This window comes from Hyaena hyaena, unplaced genomic scaffold, assembly GCF_003009895.1.
Source record: "Hyaena hyaena isolate Hyena2069 unplaced genomic scaffold, ASM300989v1 scaffold_73, whole genome shotgun sequence".
Classification (NCBI taxonomy): domain Eukaryota; kingdom Metazoa; phylum Chordata; class Mammalia; order Carnivora; family Hyaenidae; genus Hyaena; species Hyaena hyaena.
The window spans coordinates 4,050,325-4,073,344 of record NW_024080705.1 but is presented as its reverse complement, the minus strand read 5'-3'; positions in this window follow the sequence as shown (position 1 = coordinate 4,073,344).

Below are 23,020 nucleotides of genomic sequence, written 5' to 3'. Positions count from 1 at the left end.
AATCACAAACAGAAACACTCTTATGGATAAGAATGTGCTAATAGCAGGGGACTTTAATACTCCACTTACAGCAATGGATAGATCAATTAGACAGAAAATCACTAAAGAAACAATGGACTTGAATGACACATTGGGCCAGATGGATTTGACAGATACCTTTAGAACCCTACATCCTGAGGCTATGGAATTCACTTTCTTCTCAAGTGTGCATGGCACATTCTCCAAGATAGATCTTATATTGGGTCATAAAGCAGCCCTCAATAAATACAAGAGAATTGAGATTATACCATGCATACTTTCAGATCACAATGCTATGAAACTTGAACTCAATCACAGGAAGAAGTGTGGAAAACCTCCAAAAACATTAGGTAAAAGAACAGCCTACTAAAGAATGAATGAGCCAATCTGGCAATTAGAGAAGAAATTTAAAAATATATGGAAACAAATGAAAATGAAACTACAACAACCCAAAATCTATGGAATGCGGCAAAGGCAGTCCTAGTACATTGCACTCCAGGCCTATTTCAAGAAATTAGAAAAAGTGCAGATACAAAATCTAACAGCACACCTAAGAGAACTAGAAGGAGAGCAACAAGAGCCGCCCAAACCCAGTAGAAGAAGAGAAATAAAAAATCAGGGCAGAAATAAACAATATACAATCCAAAAAAACAAAACAAAGCAAAAACAGTTGAACAGATCAATGGAATCAAGAGTTGGTTTTTTGAAAAAAATTAACAAAATTCATAAACCTCTAGTCAGGTTTCTCAAAAAGAGAAGGGAGTGAACCCAAATAGACACAATCATGAATGAAAATGGATTTATTACAATCAATCCTTCAGAAATACAAGCAATTATCAAGGGAATACTATGAAAAATTATATGCCAACAAACTGGACAACTTAGAAGAAATTGACAAATTATTAAACACACACACACACACACACACACTACCAAATTCACACCGGAAGAGATAGAAAAAGTGAACAGACCCATAACTAGTGAAGAAATTGAATCAATTATCAAAAATCTCCCAACAAATAAGAGCCCTGGGGCCAGATAGCTTTCCTGGGGAATTCTACCAGACATTTAAATCAGAGTTAGTACCCATTCTTCTCAAGCTATTCCAAAAAATAGAAATGGAAGGAAAACTTCCAGACTCATTCTACGAAGCCAGCATCACTTTGATTCCCAAGCGAGACAGAGACCCAGCCAAAAAAACAACTACAGGCCAATATCCTTGATGAATATGGATGCAAAAATCCTCAACAAGATACTTGCAAATCGAATTCAACAAGCTCAGAGCCAGGAGCCTGCTGTAGATTCTGTGTATCCCTCTGTCTCTGACTCTTCCCTGCTCACACTGTCTCTCTCTCTCTCAGAAATAAATAAAACATCAAGAAAAAAGAAAAGAATTATCCACTTTAATCAAATGTGATTCATTCCTAGGTTAAAGTGCTGGTTCAATAATCGCAAGTCAATCAATGTGATACATCACATTAACAAAAGAAAAGATAAAACCATATGATCCTGTAAATAAATGCAGAAAAAGCATTTGCCAAAATACAGTATCCTTTCTCAATAAAGACTCTCGAGAAAATGGGGATTGAAGGAACTTACTTAAACATCATAAAACCTTTTATGAGAAGTCCTCAGCTAACATCATCCTCAATGGGTAAAAACTGAGAGCTTTCCCACTGAGATCAGAAACACGACAGGGATGTCCACTCTCACCATTGTTGTTTAACATAGTGCTGGAAGTCCTAGCATCAGCAATCAGACAATAAAAGGAAATAAAAGGCTTCAGAATTGGCAAAGAAGAAGTCAAACTTTCACTTTTCATAGATGACATGATACTCTATATGGGAAACCGACAGACTTCACCAGAGCCTACTAGAACTGATCAAAGAATTCAGCAAAGTTGCAGGGTATAAAATCAACGTGCAGAAATCAGTTGCATTTTTATACACCAATAATGAAGTAACAAAAAGAGAAATCAAGAGACTGACCATATTCACAATTGCACAAAAAGCCATAAAATACCTAGAAATAAACCTAACCAAACATATAAGAGATCTGTATGATGAAAACCATAGAAAACTTATTAAGGAAATTGAAGAAGACACAAAGAAAATGGAATCCCACATCACATCCCAGACTGGACATCACAATCCCAGACTTTAGTCTCTACCACAAAGCTGTAATCATCAAGACGGTATGGTATTGACCCACAAACAGACAAATAGACCAATGGAATAGAATAGAGAACTTGGAATTGGACCCACAAATACACAATCCACTAATCTTTGACAAAGCAGGAAAGAGTATATAATGGAAAAAAGACAGCCTCTTTAACAGATGGTCCTGGGAGAACTGGACAGCAACATGCAGAAGAATGAAACTAGATCATTTTCTCACACCATACACAAAAATAAACTCAAAATGGATAAAGGACCTGAACGTGAGACAAGAAACCATCAAAATCCTAGAGGAGAAAGCAGGAAACAACCTCCTTGACATCAACTGCAGCAATTTCTTACTTGACACATCCCCAAAGGCAAGGGAATCCAGAGCAAAAATGAACTATTGGGACCTCATCAGGATAAAAAATCTTCTGCACAGCAAAGGAAACAATCAATAAAACTAATAGGCAACTGATGGAATGGGAAAAGATAGTTGCAAATGACATATCAGATTAAGGGCTAGTATCCAAAATCTATAAGGAACTCACCAAACTCCACACCTGAAAAACAAACAATCCAGTGAAGAAATGGACAGAAGACATGAACAGACACTTCTCCAAAGAGGACATCCAGATGGCCAACAGACACATGAAACGATGCTCAGCATCCCTCATCATCAGGGAAATTCAGATCAAAACCATACTGAGATAACACCTCACTCAGGGCAGAGTGGCTAAAATGAACAAATCAGGAGACTATAGATGCTGCACAGAATCTTCAGAAATGGGTGGTAGGAATATAAACTGGTGCAGCCCCTCTGGAAAACAATGTGGAGGTTCCTCAAAAAATTAACAGTAGAACTCCCCTATGACCCAGCAATAGCACTGCTAGGAATTTACCCAAGGGATACAGGAGTGCTGATGCATAGAGGCACATGTACCCCAATGTTCATAGCAGCATTCTCAACAATAGCCAAAACATGGAAAGAGCCTAAGTGTCCATCTACGGACGAATGGATCAAGAACATGTGGTATATCTATACAATGGAATGTATACATGTATACATGGCAATGAGACAGAATGAAATCTGGCCATTTGTAGCAACGTGGATGCAACTTGAGGGTATTACACTGAGCAAAATAAGTCAGGCAGAGAAAGACAGATACCATATGTTTTCAGTCATTTGTGGAACAGGAGAAACTTAACGGAGGACCATGGGGGATGGGAAGGGGAAAATGTTAGGGAGAGGAATGGAGGCAAACTATGAGAGACTCTTGAATAGTGAGAATAAACTGAGGGCTGATGGGGGTGAGGGAGGGGGGTTGGGCATGGAGGAGGGCACTTGTTGCAATGAGCACTGGCTGTTATATGGAAACCAACTTGACAATATACTATGAAAGAAAAAACAATAAAAAATAAAATGACTCTCCCTAGTACTGATTCATAGGGGCACATGTACCCCAATGTTTATAGTAGCACTTTCAACAATAGCCCAATTATGGAAAGACCTTAAAACTCCATCCAACTGATGAATGGTAAAGAATATGTGGTTTATATATACAATGGAATAGTACTTGGCAATGAGAAAGAAAAAAAAATCATGCCATTTGCAGCAATGTGGATGGAACTGGAAGCTATTATGCTAAGTGAAATAAGTCAGTCAGAGAATGGCAGATATATGTTTTCACTTATATGTGGAACTTGAGAAACTTAACAGAAGACCATAAAAGAAGGGAAGGGAAACAAATAATTACAAACAGAGTGGGAGGGAGGCAAACCATAAGAGACTCTTAAATATAGAGAACAAACTAAGGGTTGATGAGGATGTGTGCAGGGGAGAGGGGAAAATGGGTCATGGGCACTGAGGAGGGCACTTGTTGGGATGAGCATGGGAATCTACTCCCAAAACCATGACCACACTTTATACACTGTATGTTGACAATAAATTATATTAAACAAACAAATAAAATTACTCTCCCTAAAGAATCATGTCAAAAAAGATTTAAAAAATATCAGCCTTGACCTTGGGAAAAACCTTGGTGAAAATAATGGTGCAGTCAAGATTCCACATCTGCCTGTTGTTCACAGAATATTTGTATTCTGCAGATAGAACCACTCTGTTCTATGGAGCAGTTACAATATACCTTAGGGTAATATCCACACCTAAATCTAGAAAAACCTAAGAAGCCTTTATTCAGTTAACTTTGCAAGCCAGTATGAAGTCAAGAGTATGCTAGTTCCTCTCCGATGCCAGACCCATGTACTGGCAAACAAGATTTCTACATCTTGGCTCCATGTTTTTATCTTGTATATCTGTCCTACCAGAATGGGATTCTACCTCTAATCTTTAGTTCTTGTGCTGAGACCATCCCAAGTACTTCAAGTTTACCTAAGTGACCTCCCTCTACTTCATACCTGCACCTTGTACTCTGTCACTAGGTTTCCCTGACCTTCTAGAATAATCACTTATAATCAATTACAGGACATTCTTGTCACAGATCATTTGCCCATATTTACATTTTGTGCCCATCTCTGCCATCAGCAGATTCTAGGCTGCACCTGCTAGAGTGGTACTACTTGCCACTGGAATATGAAGTGGTTCTAAGATCCCTTCTCATTTGGTGTTGGCCTTAAAATGTCTGTATTACCCAAGGTTTATTCTGCCAGTAAACATCTAAGACTAGCTGGACTCCTAAAGACAATATAAGAAAAAATATAGAGTTCTGACAGGAAAGGTGAATAACCTGAGATAGTATGTGTGGCTTATAACCGGTAGAGCTATTAGAATCCCAGGCTCATGACTCCTAAAATTTGGGCTCCTTTCACTATCCAATTTAGGCTGATTAAAGACAGCCAGATGCCATGCCATCTTCAACTAAGCTCATGCAAGGGGGTGAAATGAAAAAACCTGTTGACTTCTCTGATTTTGGAGTGAAAAGAAGTACTAATTTGGATTCCCTAATTTATAGGATACATGACCCTAAGCAAATATTTAGCTTCCCTCAACTCCTATTTACCTCCTGACAGTTTGCAAATAATGTCATATTTGCAAATAACACTTGAAAACCTAAAAAATGTGCTGACATGCCTGAAATGTTTGTTTGGAATGAAGTGGGTCTTCAGTAAGCCTTCCTAACATAAAAAAGTTTTTTTTTTTTTTTTTTTAACATTTATTCAGTTTTGAGAGACAGAGCACAAGTGGGGGAAGAGCAGAAGAAGAGAGAAACACAGAATTTGAAGCAGGCTCCGGGCTCTGAGTTTTCAGCACAGAGCCTGACACAGGGCTCAAACTCCCCAACCATGAGATCATGACCTGAGCTGAAGTCAAACACTTAACTGATTGAGCAACACAGGTGCCCCAAACCTTTCCCACATCTTGAATAAGATCATTGATTCTTAAATTATAAACTAAAATATTAAGAAAAATAACACTTAGAAATGTTTATAAAACATGTTTTTACATGAATATAGAATTCACAATTTTACTTAATGAAACTTTACAAGATTTATCATTAGGTAAGGATAATTTTGGTATTTGAGACACAGGGATAAAGAGAAAAGACAGAGGCCCTGATTCAAGAAAGCCTACAACAAAAACAATAAGATACAGGAAATAGAGAAGTACAATAATTTCAGATAATGATAAATACTGTAAAGAAAATAAGAAGGTAAATAAATAGAGAAAAATATAGTGGAAGTGTAATTGGAGACAGAGCGTATCTTAGACACATTCTTTGGAAACATATCCTTACATGAAGAGCTACATGCAGATTTTTTTTGAGGAATTTTCCCAGAAGATACACCTAGAAGGAAATGAGGAAGGCATAGCTCTGCAAAAGGAGAGGCTGACTCCCTGAGTTCTCAAAAGATATTCTGCAAAACTCTGGACCCTATAAAAAGTCTCCCAAGTTGAGGCAAGGTTATAATATCTTCTTGTATTGTTCATGGAACATTATCTAGTAAAACTTGAGAAAAAGAATTCCATTACTAAACGGTTTAAGAAATGCTGAGGTTAAGGAAAATTTAAGCGGTGTAATAACTCTAGGATTTCTTAAAGTGTTGAATGTATTAATATTAATTTTAAACATACAAAAGAGAGAAAGTATATAGTTTCCCAAACTTATATAATTACCTTTTCAGTCATTATCTCATGGGACTAGGGCTACAAGGAACATACCAAATGTACCAAGGAAATATTTATTAACACTTCAGAGCAGTAGGTCACAGAAGTCTTATGAATATGCTAAAATTTAGTGGTATTTAGTGGCACACACACACACATACACACACACACACACACACGGAACAATTTCATATAGTTACACAAAACTTGAGGCTTCTCCATGGAGCCTAGGTTACAAACCTCCACCCTCCATTGTTGCTACTGATATCTGGTTCATTGACCAGCAGCACCACAAACAAACGTCATTTGAGTCTATTAGATATATAGAATGTCAGGCTTACTGAATCAGACTTACTGAATCAGAATGTGCATTTTAAGAATATTCCCTGTATATATGTAGTACATTTAAGTTTGAAAAGCCTTGTTCTAGAAGATCATATGGTTAATAAAAAGAAAAACTGTCTTATGTTTCCAAATAATTCCAATAATTTCACACATCCTTCTGAATTTTCCTTAATTTTTTACACTGACTCAAATCAGCTTTAATCATGGCTGGGAATTAGCTATTTAATATTTTGTCACTTTTAGAAAACAAATAACATAAAATGGTGTTACCCATTAATTATTTAGCAGTGCAAGCTATAGAACTTGAAAAGGCATCCTCTTGTATCTTAATGTCACTAATGCATGATTTACAAAGCTATAGACATGTAATCTCAGGAGTCTTTATATTTCCTTAAAAGATTAAACAGCCATGTAAATCCATTATCTAGAAGGTTAGACAGAAATGTCAGTGCCTGGGTGTCCCATAATGGAGAGTGCTGACTCATAATAATAGAATACAAGGTCTTTCCTTAAGAGATTTATGTCTGAATGCAGTTTTCCACGTCTAGATACCACAATCAGCAATAAGTGTCACTTTATCTGCAGAAGTAGAATTTTAAAATATGAAAAGGAAGATATAAAAAAAGAAAGATATAAAAAAGATGTTCCCACACATTAAATTATCATAGCTAAGTCCTACTTTTGATATAATCAGTCTATCCACTCTTTCCTTCAAGTATACTTTTTAGGAGAAAAACTAGTAATTTTTTCCCCCTAAATTTGTTCCACTTTTTTTGTTGTTCATTGGTGAAATAGAATGGATCTGAATCCTATTAAAACACCTAAATATACACCTACATATACAAGAATTTCCAAAACACATACTGCTCTGGTCAAGCAATGTAGTTCAAAATAGATTTTAAAATTCATAAGCACTTCATGATAAATATGATATGGATATAAGAAAAAATGAGTTCAGAAATGCAAACCTGAAATGAACCCTGCTGATTCCAATTCTTTGTAGAAGTAAGTGGGGCATAAATTATAGTTTTTTCAAAATGGAATTTCTAGAGATTGCCATTTCTGGGGCCCTGATACCTGCAGTCTATAAATGACCTATCCAGTGTTGATATTTCTCTACTGATCTTTAGAGGTGACCATTACAGAAATACATTCTTTATTTTATAGTTACTGCTTTAGTGATACAATGACTTTTTACAACTTTTCTTTTTTCTTTTAATGCTGTGTACAAATTATTCAAAGTCAAACTATAAGAACACTTGAAAATGTTTATTAATGTTCACCCATTAACCCTTGATAATTTTTTTACAAAGGCCTAATTTCTTACAGATAACTCATTGAATCTACTATCAATTTCTATCATTTAGCATTTTTTTCAAAGACCACTCCCATTTCTCTGTATCTTTTACAATAGAAGAGTACACATGATTCTCAAATCACAATCTGATCAATTCCTTAAAAAGAATATTAATACGCTTTCTTTCATGTAGGCCTGTTTCATGTACAATATTGATATTCATCTTTTAAAATTTTTTATGTTTTTTATTTATTTTTGAAAGTCAGAGAGAGAGAGCGTGAGTAGGGGAGGGTCAGAGAGTAAGGGAGATACAGAATCCAAAGACAGGCTCCAGGTTCTGAGTTAGCTGTCAGCACAGAGAGCAACGTGGGGCTCGAACCCACAAACTGTGAGATCCATGACCTGAGCTGAAGTCTGACTCATAACCATCTGAGCCACCCAGGTGCCCCGATATTCACTTTTTAATATATTTTTCAAAAACAGGAACTGTTTATTGGTTATTGATAAGGCATTTTACAGTGAATCTTGTGTACTGCTTTTTCCTGATATGTATCTAGAGAAATGCTGTTTATTATTTCCCCATTGTACTTATCTCGGTTGTTTTTCAAGTCACTTAATCTAGTCACAGAACTGCTGTTGTAGTCTCAGAAAGATAAGTACCTTGAAAGGAAGGAAGGAAGGAAGGAAGGAAGGAAGGAAGGAAGGAAGGAAGGGAGGAAGGAAGGAAGGAAGAGGGAGGGAGGATGGAAGGGAGAGGAGAGAGAGGGAGGGAGGCAGGAAAGCAGAAAGGATGAGGGAGGGAAGAGAGAGAGGGAGAGAGAAAAAGAGAAAGAGAGAGAAAAATAAAGAAAGGAAGGGAGAAGGAAAGAAAGTTTCCTAATCCAACAGTGAATTGAGGCAGCTTTAATGACTAGTAGTTTCATCAACTACGTCTACCCTTAAGAGTTTTACATCCCTCTGTCACACCTCTTCTAAATTTAAATTCTGGAGCTACCAAATTTTTACTTGGTCATAATATGTTTTTTAAAAACGTGCTGCCATTTTATATTTGCTTTAATTTTTTTAGGATTTCATAATGCACATATGTCGATATGTGAATTTGACCTGTATCTTTTTTTCTCTCTTCCTGACTGCTGTGGATGTTAAAATCACATTAATAAACGCAATCATATTACTTTACATATTTATTTGGCCTTGAAATAATTAATAAAAAAATAATTAGTTGACCCTTGAACAATAGGGGGTTAGGTGTGTTGACCCCTTATGCAACCAAAATTCCACATATAACTTTTGATTCCTCAAAACTTAAGTACTAACTTATCAATAACAGAAACAGTAAATTAAAACATTTTATGCTATATGTATTATGTATTGTATTCTTACAATATAATAAGCTAGAGAAAAGAAAATGTTAAGAAAAATCAAAAGGAAGAGAAAATATATTTACAGTATTGTACTGTATTTATGAGGAAAAAACCACTTATAGATGGACCCACACAGTTCAAACTCATGCTGTTCAACAGTCATCTGTAGTCTCTTCCTTGACTGTTTGATAGAATTTGCTTGAAAAAAATTCATGCCTATAGCTGTTATCCTTTCCCAGAAGCAAAGGTGGAGGAGTCAATTTATTTGTCGCTATACTCAGGTTTTCTATTTTGCCTAGGTCTATCTTAGCAATCTAATTACTAAATCTTGGTTTCATGAAAATTGCTCATTTCATCTAAATATCTTAATATATTGAAGTCCCATTCTTTAGTGCAAAATTCCTTAATATTTTTCATATTATTTCCACACAATACTATGCTCTATAGTTTGATTTCTTTCGTAGATGAATATTTGTGCTCTTTAAAAAACAAAATCTTATTCTGTCTTGCAAGAAGTTTTATTTACTAAACTTTTAAAGAAACAGTTTTTAAAGCTCCATATCTTTGAATTTCTATTAACTTATTGTCTACTCTCTATTTTTTCTTTCTTCTTTTTCCAGATTAACTCTGTTGTTCTTTACCTAGCCTCTACAGATGGATGCTTAGATAAAATTTCCCCTATTTTAAATAATTAAGCTTAACATGATAACTCATATTTATTACAAATTTAGATACATTCTATGAGTTATGAAGTAGATTGTCTTTCAGGTCTATATATTTCTTGTTTTCCATTATGAATTCTCTTTTAACCCATTATTTAGGAATACATTTCTTTGTTTGCAAATACATTTCTCTGCATTTTTACTGATATCTAATTCAATCATATTGTGTTGAGATAATGTAGTTTCTAGTGGGCTGACTTCTTGAAATTAGAGGGACTTATTTCCTTTGTTATAAATATATGGTCAAATTTCATAACACTCCATGTGTACTTGAAAAGAAATATTCTCTGTTTAATACAGAGATATTAATCAAAGTTTTGAGATCACTTGTCCAAATCACATATAGCCTTTTTAAAAGTTTTGTGGGTTTGAGATTTCAATTTTTGATAGCTGTGTATTAAAACATCCCATCATGAGTCTGAACTTGTCTATTTTTCCTTATGATTTGTTTTGCTTTTTCCATTCTGAATGTTGTCTAAAATTATTGAATGTTAATATTTTTATAGAATTTTTTTGTTATAAAGTATTGTTGTTCTTAAAAAAATCCTCTTTTTTCCTCATGTATCCCCATCTTAAAAAAATCCCCATGTTTCCTCATTTGTATAATGTTAGGACACACATAGATTTTAGTATTTCCCTAGCACATATACAACATATCTGTATTTAATTTTCTATACATTCTCTATGTCTTTTTAGAAGTATTTTCATTATAAAAGTATTAGTTACAGTTTTAAGTCAAGTTTAATTATTTTATCTTTTTATGAGGAAATTAATCAATTTACATTTATTATGATTATAGAAAATATTTTGACTGATTTCTACTATCTTTGTTTTTTTGCCTAGTATGCTGTTTATGTGTTTTTGTTGTTGGTTTTTTTTTGGTCTCATTTTATGCTTTCTTAGACTGATTTTCATGTGTTCTTTCCTCCTTTTTTCCTTCTACTAATTGTGTAGCTCTCAAATATTTTTCTATTTCTTTTATTGTTTACCTTTACATTTTTAGCGTATAGAAAATGATAAAGACACATGTTCACACAAATACGTAATTTCTACCAGACATTAAAGTTAAATAATTTCCACCTAATTACCACATAAGACAAGAATATTAATGTATTTAAATTATCCATTGAACCTTCCCGTATATTTTAAGCTCTTTTTTCCTAGAATTTCAGTTCTACCTGTTGTTTTTTCTATATTTTTATTTTTATTAAAGTGTATTGTGTATAATAAAGTACCCATTTCATAGCTTTACATATCTATGAATTTTCACAAATCAAATACACACATGTTACCTGCACTTAGATTAAGTAATAGAACATTACCAGTTCCCAGAAGATCCACTTGTGATCACACAACTCCAAACTCATTACTACTCTTCCAAAGGCGACCATAACCTGACTTCTGCCAGCAAAGAATATTTTGTTTATTTGATTAAGAACTTTATATCAGGGCACCTGGGTGGCTCAGTAGGTTAAGCGTCCAACTTCAGCTCAGGTCATAGTCTTGCAGTTTGTGAATTCGAGCCCTGCGACGGGTTCTGTGCTGACAGCTCAGAGCCTGGAGACTGCTTTGGATTCTGTGTCTCCCCCTCTCTCTGCCCCTCCCATGCTCATGCTCTGTCTCTCAATAATAAATAAAAATGTTAAAAATGTTAAAAAAATAACTTTATATCAATGAAATAATCAATTATGTATTTTTTATTTAACATTATGTGTCTGAAAATATCTATCATGAGTGATGCTTCATTCATCCTCAGTGCTATACTATAAAAGTATCCCATTGTATAAATACATCACAGCTCATATTTTAATTCTACTCTCGGTGGATATTTCCTCTCTAGGGCTATCATGATAATTTTCATATTTGTTCCTTTTCTAATTTTTGGCTATTATGTGTCATTTGGTGAAAATATATCCACATGTTTTGGATATATAACTAGGAATAGAACTCCTGGGTCATAGGGCACTCATATATTCAGCTATAATTAGTACTGCTAGAGTTTTTTCCACTTCAATTTGTTTTTAAAAAAATACATGTGTATGTTTATTTAAAATTAACAATTAATTATATCTATAATACCTTAATTAATTTTATTACTATACTGCTTTTACTTTTCTTGCTGAAGAGCACACTTAATAAACATCTATTGGTTGTGAATTTTCTCAGTGTGTAAATATTTAAATGTGTTTCAATTTGCTTTCACTTACGTTTATTTATTTATTTTGAGAGAGAGAGAGAGAGAGAAAGAGAGAGAACAAGCAGGTGAGGAACAGAGGGAAAGGTAGAGAGAGAATCCCAAGCAGGCTCTGTGCTGATAGTGCAGAGCTCCATGTGGGGCCTAATTCCATGACTGTGAGGTCATGACCTGAGTTGCTATAAGAGTCTGATACCTAACCGACAGAGCCATCCAGCTACCCTTATTTGCTCTCACTCTTTAGGGATAGTTTAGCTACATATAAAATTCTAGGCAAATAGTTAATTTCACATAAAACATTTAAGCCATTACTCCTTTTAGTCTATTGACTGCTGTCAATCTTTTTTTTTTTTTTGTCACATTCACAATCTGTTTTTCTTTCCAAGTGGCTTTTAGAATTGTTTCCCACCATTAACTCATTTGATTTTTCTATGATATGACCAGTCAAGGAATGTGTTTATCTAACTTGTTTGGCCTTTAGCATGCACTTATAAATTAAAAAATCATTCCACTTTTCAATTCTACAAAATTCCATTATCATGTCTTGCCTTACATATGTTTTCTTTCTGGGACTCATTTGAGATGTTCTGTAATTTCTCAGTCCCTTCTCTACATCTTTTATTTTTTCCTACAAATTTCACATTTATTGTAATTCTTTGTGTTATGTTTCTTTTATGAAACCTTCAGTTCCAACAAATACAAATACAAATACTCTCTATGAAAGTGTTTGATTAAATTAACTGTATATTGATTATTGTCTTTTTTTTTTTTAAATGTTTTATTCATTTCTAGGAGAGAGAGAGAGAGACAGCGTGAGCAGGGGAGGGTCAGAGAGAGAGGGAATCACAGACTGAAACAGGCTCCAGGCTCTGAGCTGGCAGTCAGCACCGAGCCCGACGCGGGGCTCGAACCCACGAACTGCGAGATCACGACCTAAGCGAAAGTCGGACGCTCAACCGACTAAGCCACCCAGGCGCCCCTATTGTCTTTTAATATTTTTATTTTTATTCTCTCAGAACCCTTTTGCCCACCTAGCTTTTTAAATTTCTTTCTCCCACCCCTTTTCCCATTCAGACCAGTGGGATTTAAAAGCTATAGTTCTCACCCTTAGATTCATACAATGCAATTTGCTCCAATTTCCCTCCATAACTGAGAAAACTTTGAAATATCGGTGTGAAAATAAGTAAATGAAATGAAGCAAAGCACAAACTGCAATTAAATAAAAGAGTCTATTCTGACCTTGGCTTTGGTTCCTTCTCACCAATATATAAATATTTAGCTCTGATGTACAAACATTTCATATTTATTTTGATTTGTACATCCTTACTATGTATCTTTTCCCCTTATTCTTTCATTGTATTGTCAATATGAACTTGCATGCTTTTTTGGCTTCTGTTCTTTTCATTGTATCTGTGTTTTGTACTGGCTTTCCCTTGAGTTACTGTAGGGCTGAGACTACATTATTGATCTTTGTATTGCCAGTATCTGAGTACTACAAACTTATATAGTAGGCAAGAAGTAATGGTTTGTTGATTGATCAGTGAATTTTTAGCAATATATATAATGTGTTTGTCCAAATAGAGGAAAAATACCAACTTCTCTATTGGTGATATGGAAGTCTGAAGGTAGTTGCTATATTTTTAATACTATAAATAAAGGAAAAATAATAACAAACTCTTCAGCAAATAATCTAACATCTTCATTGTGATATACAATGTGTTTTACAATATTTTGATTACTCTGAATTTGTTTTTATTACTAAGACTGCTTTGACTAATTTTAAATATGTCTGGCCACACACTAGAATTTAATGACAAAAAATGTGTATTTATGGAAACTTATCCTTAAATAATTCTAGTACAATAAAACCCCTATGCTGTAAATCTTAACATAAATTAACCTATAGTGATATCGCAAGGTTAAGAAAAAGAAGCCCAAAACTTTCCGAAAGAGTTTCACAGAAGGAAAATCCTCTAAATCCTCTTTAGCTGATTGAATTTCTCTTTTAACATATTCTTAGGTAAATAGTGAATGTCATGAATAATTGTATTTTATTTAAATGTAAATTGTTATTTCAAAAAAGAGGATTTTTTCCCCTTGAGATTAAAAATTCATTACCTCTAAGATCATATCTCTGGAGTTAGGAAATAACATGAGACCAATTTCAGAGATCAAATAATCATTCTCATCTATAGATTTTATTTTCTAAGTACTGCATAACTTCTCAGCTATATGACTTAGGAAAGCACAACGGATAACAAATGTCAGAGAATATATCTTAACAATTTCACGTAAGACACAGCATCATGTTAGATAAGTAATATTTGTGTAAAATACTACAGTTATTATGTACACTTTTAATGTAGTGTGCCACATTAAAATGTAGTTTCTTGAAGTACAGACACGTTTTCCATGGGTTCTATGAATTGCTTTCTGCTTTGAGTGACATCAGTATTGTACTTTGCTTTATAACTTCACAGGCATTTTTATAAAGAAATCAAAGCATTGCTTATGTTGATAATATTATAAAAATTAAAGACTAGATATTTAATTCAAAGAAAATAATAATGATAATAGCATTTATATAGACCTTACCCTCTGCCCAGAATTATTTAAGCACTTAGTTAATCCATTTAATCCTATGATGTAGACACTATTATTGTTCTCATTTTATAAATGAGGAAACTGAAACACAGGCAGGTTACACAGATAACAAGTGGTAGAACCAAGAGTCCAAGATAGGTTGTCTTATACCAGAGACACAAGTGGTCATACACCAGAACCTTCTGGACTCCTGTTTACCTTTAATATCTTTGTTCCATGAAGACCAATTCAAATATAGTGGTTTGAAAATGACAAGTATGATACAGTATAATACAGTATTTCAATTATTTATCAATTCAAAGATCACATGAAATATATGGCTTCCCACAGTCTAAATAAAGATGGAGATCCTTGAGGTGGCTGGGTGGCTCAGTCAGTTAAGCATCTGACTTCTGCTCAGGTCATGATCTCTCAGTCAGTGGATCGAGCCCCACATCGGGCTCCATGCTGACAGCTCAGAGCCTGGAGCCTGCTTTGTATTCTGTGTCTCCCTCTCTCTGAGACCCTCCCCCTCTTGCTCTCTGTCTCTGTCTCTCAAAATAAAATAAAGACATAAAGACAATTAAAAAAAAAAAGATGGAGATCCTCTAGTTGCATTTAGATAACAAAGTCTTACATAATATAAGTGGAAAGCTTAGAACCAGTCAAAACTCTGTCAGTTACAACTTGATGAAATATAAATCCCTTCACCCATCTGAATCTGAATTCCATTATAGGTAGGAATAATGTTCTTACTCTAATTTGTTGTTTTGAAATTACATGAGATAATATATCAGAAAAGTATTTTAAAAATTAAAAAAAATTATATATAATTTGTTAGAACACAGAAACCTCTCTAAACCCTCACACTATATTGGATATTCTTAATAACAACCCTGAAACAAATGAACCAAACTGTGATAAGGGATTTAAGATATAACTTGGGTTCATAGGGAAATAGTGTCTAATATACACTTACTCTATGAACACTCTATATCTTATTGTAATGTCTATTTATTTCTCAACCTTCCCTCCTAGACCATGAGGTCTTGATGATATAAACTGAGTATTAAAAAAGTAATATAGAGTATTAAAGATGACTCCTATCCTCAAATCAATAAGTGAAGCTCAACATGGTTTGAAGTAGCAGATCTGGATTTAGACCCCGAATCTTTTTAATTTACAAACCTATACTCATTTTATCATGCCTCATTTTTCATCTGGAAGGAAGGAAGGAACAAAGAAACAAAGAAAGAAAAGAAAGAAAGAAGGAAGGAAGAAAAGGAAGAAGGAAGGAAGGAAGGAAATTTAGGAAGGAAAATTTGTATAAATTTAGCTAAGTAAATTAATAAAGTTATATTTTTAATCCACTTTAAACTAATCTTACAAATAAGCAGTATTTTAGAAACAGAACTGTAAATGTTGCTTTGCAATTCAAAGATTAAATGATTAGGAACTCCTTCAGCTCTAGTTATTTTTGTGAATTATACAATGCAAACATTTGTAAAAAGATTGATTACTTTTAGAAACTCTTATCTTGAATTTATTTTCTAGTCCACTCTCATGTAGACATACTCACTGTATACTTTAGAAAATTTTTGATATTTTTCTAGAATATAAAACCACTTTGTACAAAGTTTGAATATACACATAGTTGGGATTTAATAACATTCATGTGGATGACAATCTCATTTATACGAAGGACTGATCTGTGGCCTGTGTATTTGCCAAATTAGGTAGCCTTCTGATATCTGAAGATCTTTTGTAAAGGAAGACACAACAGAAAGGTTCTATAATTAATCATACGGGTTTAGGTTTGTTCACTGACATCCAAAATAGACACACTTTGCAGAAAAAAAAACCCATAAAATTTACTTCATCCATCTTTTCCATAATTATTTACACTGAAACTATTAAACAACCAAGTATTAGAAGTATGGTGTTTAAAATCTATATTGCCTGTTGCAAATGACATATCAGATAAAGGGTTAATATCCAGAATCTATAAGGAACTCACCAAACTCCACGCCCGAAAAACAAACAACCCAGTGAAGAAATGGGCAGAAGACATGAACAGACACTTCTCCAAAGAGGACATCCAGATGGCCAACAGACACATGAAACGATGCTCAGCATCCCTCCTCATCAGGGAAATACAAATCAAAACCACACTGAGATACCACCTCACGCCAGTCAGAGTGGCTAAAATGAGCAAATCAGAGAACTCTAGATGCTGGCGAGGATGTGGAGAAACGGGCACCCTCCTGCACTGTTGGTGGGAATGTAAACTGGTACAGCCCCTCTGGAAAACAGTGTGGAGGTTCCTCAGGAAACTAACAATAGAACTCCCTTATGACCCAGCAATAGCACTGCTAGGAATTTACCCAAGGGATACAGAAATGCTGAGGCATAGGAGCACATGTACCCCAATGTTCATAGCAGCACTCTCCACAATAGCTAAAACATGGAAAGAGCCTAAGTGTCCATCAACAGATGAATGGATCAAGAAGATGTGGTTTATCTATACCATGGAATACTACATGGCAATGAGAAACATTGAAATCTGGCCATGTGTAGCAACATGGATGGACCTTGAGGGTGTTATGCTGAGCGAAATAAGTCAGGCAGAGAAAGACAAATATCATATGTTTGCACGTATAGGAGGATTAGGAGGAACTTGACGGAGGAACAAGGGGGAGAAGAAGGGCGGAAATGGTGGGGGAAAGGGAGAGAGGCAAACCATGAGAGACTCTTGAATGCTGACAAAAACTGAGGACTGATGGATGTGGGGGGGAGGGGGGGATGGGCATGAAGGAGGGCACTTTGGGGATGAGCACTGAGTGTTATGTAGAAACTAATTTGACAATAAACTATTTGTAAAAAAAAAAAAAAAAAAAAAAAAAATAAAATCTATATTGCCTGGATTTGGTTTGTTTTTCATTTTTTTCTCAGGTTCTTCCTAAATTTTTCTTCTCACACTGTTCTAAATAAAGCTTACATAAAATCTTCTAAATTAAAATAACCATGAGAGTATTCTGCAGCAATTCAAATAAGGACATTTTTTTCTTCATAGACCCAAGGGGAAAATTCTATGTAATAAGTTACTGGGTAAAACAGGTTCACTTCTGTGAGGTAAACAAGTTTTTCTTCATACTGTTTGCACTCCCCCCAAAAAAGATAAATTGATGAATAGAAATATCTAGCCTCATTCCCATAATCTCAATATGCTATGAATGAGAGACAACTAAAATTACACATTAATCAATGTTCTTTTGATCTGTTGTCACTTAATCTGTTTTTATTTTCCTCAGATTTGACAAAACCCACAATAATCAGATGCACTTGGCTAAGAGAGTAGACCCACATGTGTTTCTTTTGCTTTTATGGAAGATTTGCTATTTCACAACTTTTCTAAAATTTTTAGAATTAGATTTTTAGTTACCAGAAAGTAATGGAGAAATAATGATGCTCATAGGCATAGGAAAAAAATCTCAGTATCTAAATTAAGTGCCACTAATTAGATTAATTATGTAACATCAAATTCAAAAACCCTAAGAAATATATCTTTTAAAATCGCTAATAAAATGAGAGACAAAATAAATAAATTAGAGGAAATTAAAGGTGCTGAGGTTGCATGCGTCAACATAGAGTGGTGGTATCCACAGTTATTGGAAAAATCAGAGAAAACTGCAGTGTGTATTTTTTGTCTTTATTAGTGCTGATTGGGAATCTGCAATGTATGCAAATACTAACCAACAGAGAAACAAGACAGAAGGGGGATGAAGGAACGAACATTGAAAGCCACAGGCCTTGTGCTAGGCCCTTATCTACAGGCACAATAATGTGGTAAAAATTATATGAAGAACACTGGCATTTTGTTTTTCAATTGTTTGATTTTGACATTTCAAAAACTGAAATTACAATGAATTTTTTATAGTTACAGTTTTCCTTTAACAAATGGTGTTAAGTAAAAGATTACAAATGAATGCCTGTAGAAAGCTTCTTCAATTCCAGGAAAGGCTGTGCTTTTTGGCCCACATAAATTATAACCTCTAGCAAAAGGCAGTAACTACTGCATTACCAAAGGGCATTCATCCAACAAATCTAGATTCTAGAAAACACAATCTTAGGAAAATTATTTAATGACTCAGAGTCCAGCAATACATCTTTTAAAATAATAACACGTATTGAAATGAGTATTAACCTGCTATTTTTGTAACAAGAATGCATGAATTTCTTGTGATCTTCTTCTACATTAAAGTTTTAGTGATACTAAAACACAAAAGTCTCCTAACTTCATAATAGGTTTCATTTGTGAGTCGAAGATAGCATTGGTTTTGATGATCAGGGTTCCTACTAAACCAATTATCTTAAGTCTTAGTCTAAGTTCAAACTCATTTTTATATTTTGAGGCAATTGTTATAGTACTAATTTTTTAAAAATACCAAATATCAAAAAGTGAAACTGTCCACCACTCTGGGTTCCAATTTATAGCTTAAAGAATAATGAAAGGCTAACTTATCCACAAATAATTGTATATACCACATCAGTCATAGTAGAAGCTATTTTTAGACATTCATGCAATTTAAATTCATTTTTTCATTATACTACTTTGCAGTGATATTTAATGCATATGCTAGAAAGTTTGCTATTTTTCCAGGAGATAAAAAACAAAACAAAACAAAATGCTTTCTTTGGAGAGCTGCTGTAAGTAAAAGTTGGATAAACAACATGTAAATTGAAAGTGAATCTAATCTATAAAAACAGCAGTTTGTTGTTCATTGTCCCTTATATAATATAGGAAGGCTTTAGACCTCATTTTATTCCATTAATGTTAACCACCATACAGCAAATGCTGAGAGTTTCACATTTTAGTTTTTTCAGAAATAAAGTAGTAGATACTCATTTCATTGTGAATGAGTAGAAAGGGATGATATCAGGGAACATCATAGAATATAGCAAGCAATTTCATTTTCAACAGCTAAGAAAATATTCTTTAAAATATTTACACTTAAAAGAGAAAATCTTGTTCTGCTGATATCACCTCTAAAGAAGAAATAACAATGAAAGAAAAATGTACCAATCTTGACTCAGTTACAGTAGTAGTAAAATGTGGCCTCACTTTCTCACAAGCTAGAGGAGTTACTTTGCTCAAAATGAACTATTTTTTAATTTCAAGTAAGTTTCTAAAATGGATTTGTAAAGACTTCTGATTAACCCAATCACTCCAACCATAGCTCCCTTCACAAGTCACAAATCTAGCTTTTTCGAAGATAAAGTAAAACATGACTGTGTATAAATATGAACCGAAAGGCTTTCTGGCCTCTATTTTAAAAATACAGAATAGTAATATTTGAAGTATCCTGGCCCTAGCTCTATAGTAGTTGGCTATTAATATTTTAATATTTTTATGGAAGAAACTTTTAGTTCTGGAAAAGGTTAATGCTTGTATATATATTTTTTGCAGGCTAGGATCTCTGTTTCTTCTTTTAAGTGGCTACATTTATATATCTTCTCTGTTGTGTTAGGAAAATGGGGGCTCTCAAGAATGAGAGGTTGTATAAAAAATATAACAAGTAGACAGCAGACATAAATATCTACCAAATGTTATTTTAAATTTTGATCCAAACTGAACATTTGGAAATAGTTTTATTGTTTAAATGCTCATTTAGAGCAGTTTCTTAAATCTGAACTAAATTGCTTTCAGAGTCCTTTTGCTTTGTAAGTGAAGTGTTGTAAAGCTTGTTAATATTTTTTCACTGCTTGTTATGCTGAAATAAAAACAAAGTAAAATGGAAAAAACGGCTAGAGAGGCACCTAGGTGGCTCTGTCAGTTAAGTATCTGACTTCAGCTCAGGCCATGATCTCACAGTTTGTGGGTTCAAGTCTCACACCAGGCTCTGTGCTGACAGCACTTTTGTTATACTTTCAAGCCTAGGTCATACAATACTTCTAACTTAGTGAAACAAGATGTTAGTTGGAAGATAATTTCTCCACAGGGTTGTTTCACAGAGGGGAAGTATATGGAACTTTCCTTATGGTTCCCTGCATAGGTTTTCAAACACTTCTAACTTACAAAGGAACCACCATAGGAATATTGGCAGATTTCTCAAGAGAAACTTTGCAAGCCAGGAGAGAATAGAATGTCATATTTCTGAAAATTGAGTATTTTGAATATTGAAAGAAAATAATTGTCAGTGAAGAATTCTATACCTGGAGAAGCAATTCCTCAGGAAGGAAGGAGGAATAAAAATTTTCTCAAACAAATAAAAGCCAAGGAGATCATTACTACTTAGTGTATCATTTTTTTTTAAATTTTAAAAAATGTTTTATTTATTTCTGAGAGAGAGTGAGAGAGAGAGAAAGAGAGAGACAGCGTGAGCAGGGGAGGGTCAGAGAGAGAGGTAGATGCAGAATCCAAAGCAGGCTCCAGGCTCTGAGCTAGCCATCAGCACAGAGCCCGATGCGGGGCTGGAACCCACGAACCATGAGATCATGACCTGAGCCGAAGTCGGATGCTTAACCAACTGAGCCACCCAGGCACCCCTCCACTGAGCGTAGCTTGCAAGACATAATAAAGGAAGTCTTTTGAAAGGAAGTAAAAGATTGCTAATTAACATCATAGAACACAAAAAGGTATCATAAATCCCACTGGTAAAGGTAAATACATAATCTTTGTTAGTTTCTACAATATGATAATAGTGGTGCATAAGTCACAACTCTAGTTTAAAAGTTAAAAAAAGCATACAATGTAGCAAAAATAACCATAACTACAATAATCTGTTATTAGTTTCACAAAAATAAGCAAACAAGCAAAATCCCATGTAAATTGTAACAGCAATAACCAAAAATGTGAGGAGAAGAAATAAAACCATAAAGTATACAAATTCTATTGAAGTTAATTTGTTGTCAGTTTAAAATAAGGTATTACAAATTTAGGATATTTTATGTAAACCTCATGGTAACCCATAATGGGAAATTTTGTAATTGTACAAAAAAGCACAGTAAAAGAAGTTAAAGTATACTGATACCAAAACACACAAACACACACACACACACACACACACACACAGCAAGAAAACAAACAAAGAACAACGGATCTACACAACAAGCAGAGCATAATTAACACAATGGCAATAGTAAGCACCCCATTATCAATAATTACTTTAACTGTAAACAGATTAAATCTTCTAATAAAAAGACATAAAATAGCTGAATGGATTGAAACAAAATGACAACAACAACAAAAAAAACAAGATTCAAACACACGTAGATTGAGAGTAAACAAATAGATAAAGACATTTCAAGCAAATGATTACCAAATAAATAAATAAATAAATGTAACCCTCCCCCCAAAAAACCACAGATAGCTATACTAATATCAGACAAAATAGATTTTAAACTAAAAATAGTAAAAAGAGACAAAGAATGTCATTACATAATGATATAGGGGTTAATACATTAAGAAGATAGAACAATTGTAAATGCTTATTTGCCCAAAATGAGAACACCTAAATATAATAGAGCAAAACTTAACAGAATTAAAAAGAGAAGTAAACAGTAGAAATTAGGAAGTTTAACACCCCATCTCCACAAGGAGATCAGGCAGACAGAGAATCAATAATGAAATAGTAAATATGAACAACACCATAGACCAAATGTACCTAACTGACATATACAGAAGAATACACAAGGGACATTTTTTATGATAGACCACATGTTAGGCCATAAAAACCAGTCTTAACAAATTCAAGAAGACTGAAATCATGCCAAGTATCTTCTTTTACTACAATGGCATAAAACTAGAAATTGATACCAAGAGGAAAACTGGAGAAATTCATGTACACATAGAAATTAGGGGGCACCTGGTTGGCTCAGTCGGTTAAGCATCCGACTTCAGCTCAGGTCATGATCTCACGGTTCATGGGTTCGAGCCCCGCTTCGGGCTCTGTGCTGACAGCCAGCTCAGAGCCTGGAGCCTGTTTCAAATTCTGTGTCTCCCTCTCTCTCTGACCCTCCCCTACTCACACTGTCTCTCTCTCTCTCTCTCAGAAATAAATAAAAAATATTTAAAAAAAAAAGAAATTAAACTTTGCTGTCTTGAACAACCAATGGATCAAAGAAGAGATTAAAGAGGAAATTTTAAAAAGTTGCTTGAAATAAATTTGGAAACACAGCAAACCAGAATTTGTGCAATTCAGCAAAAGCAGTT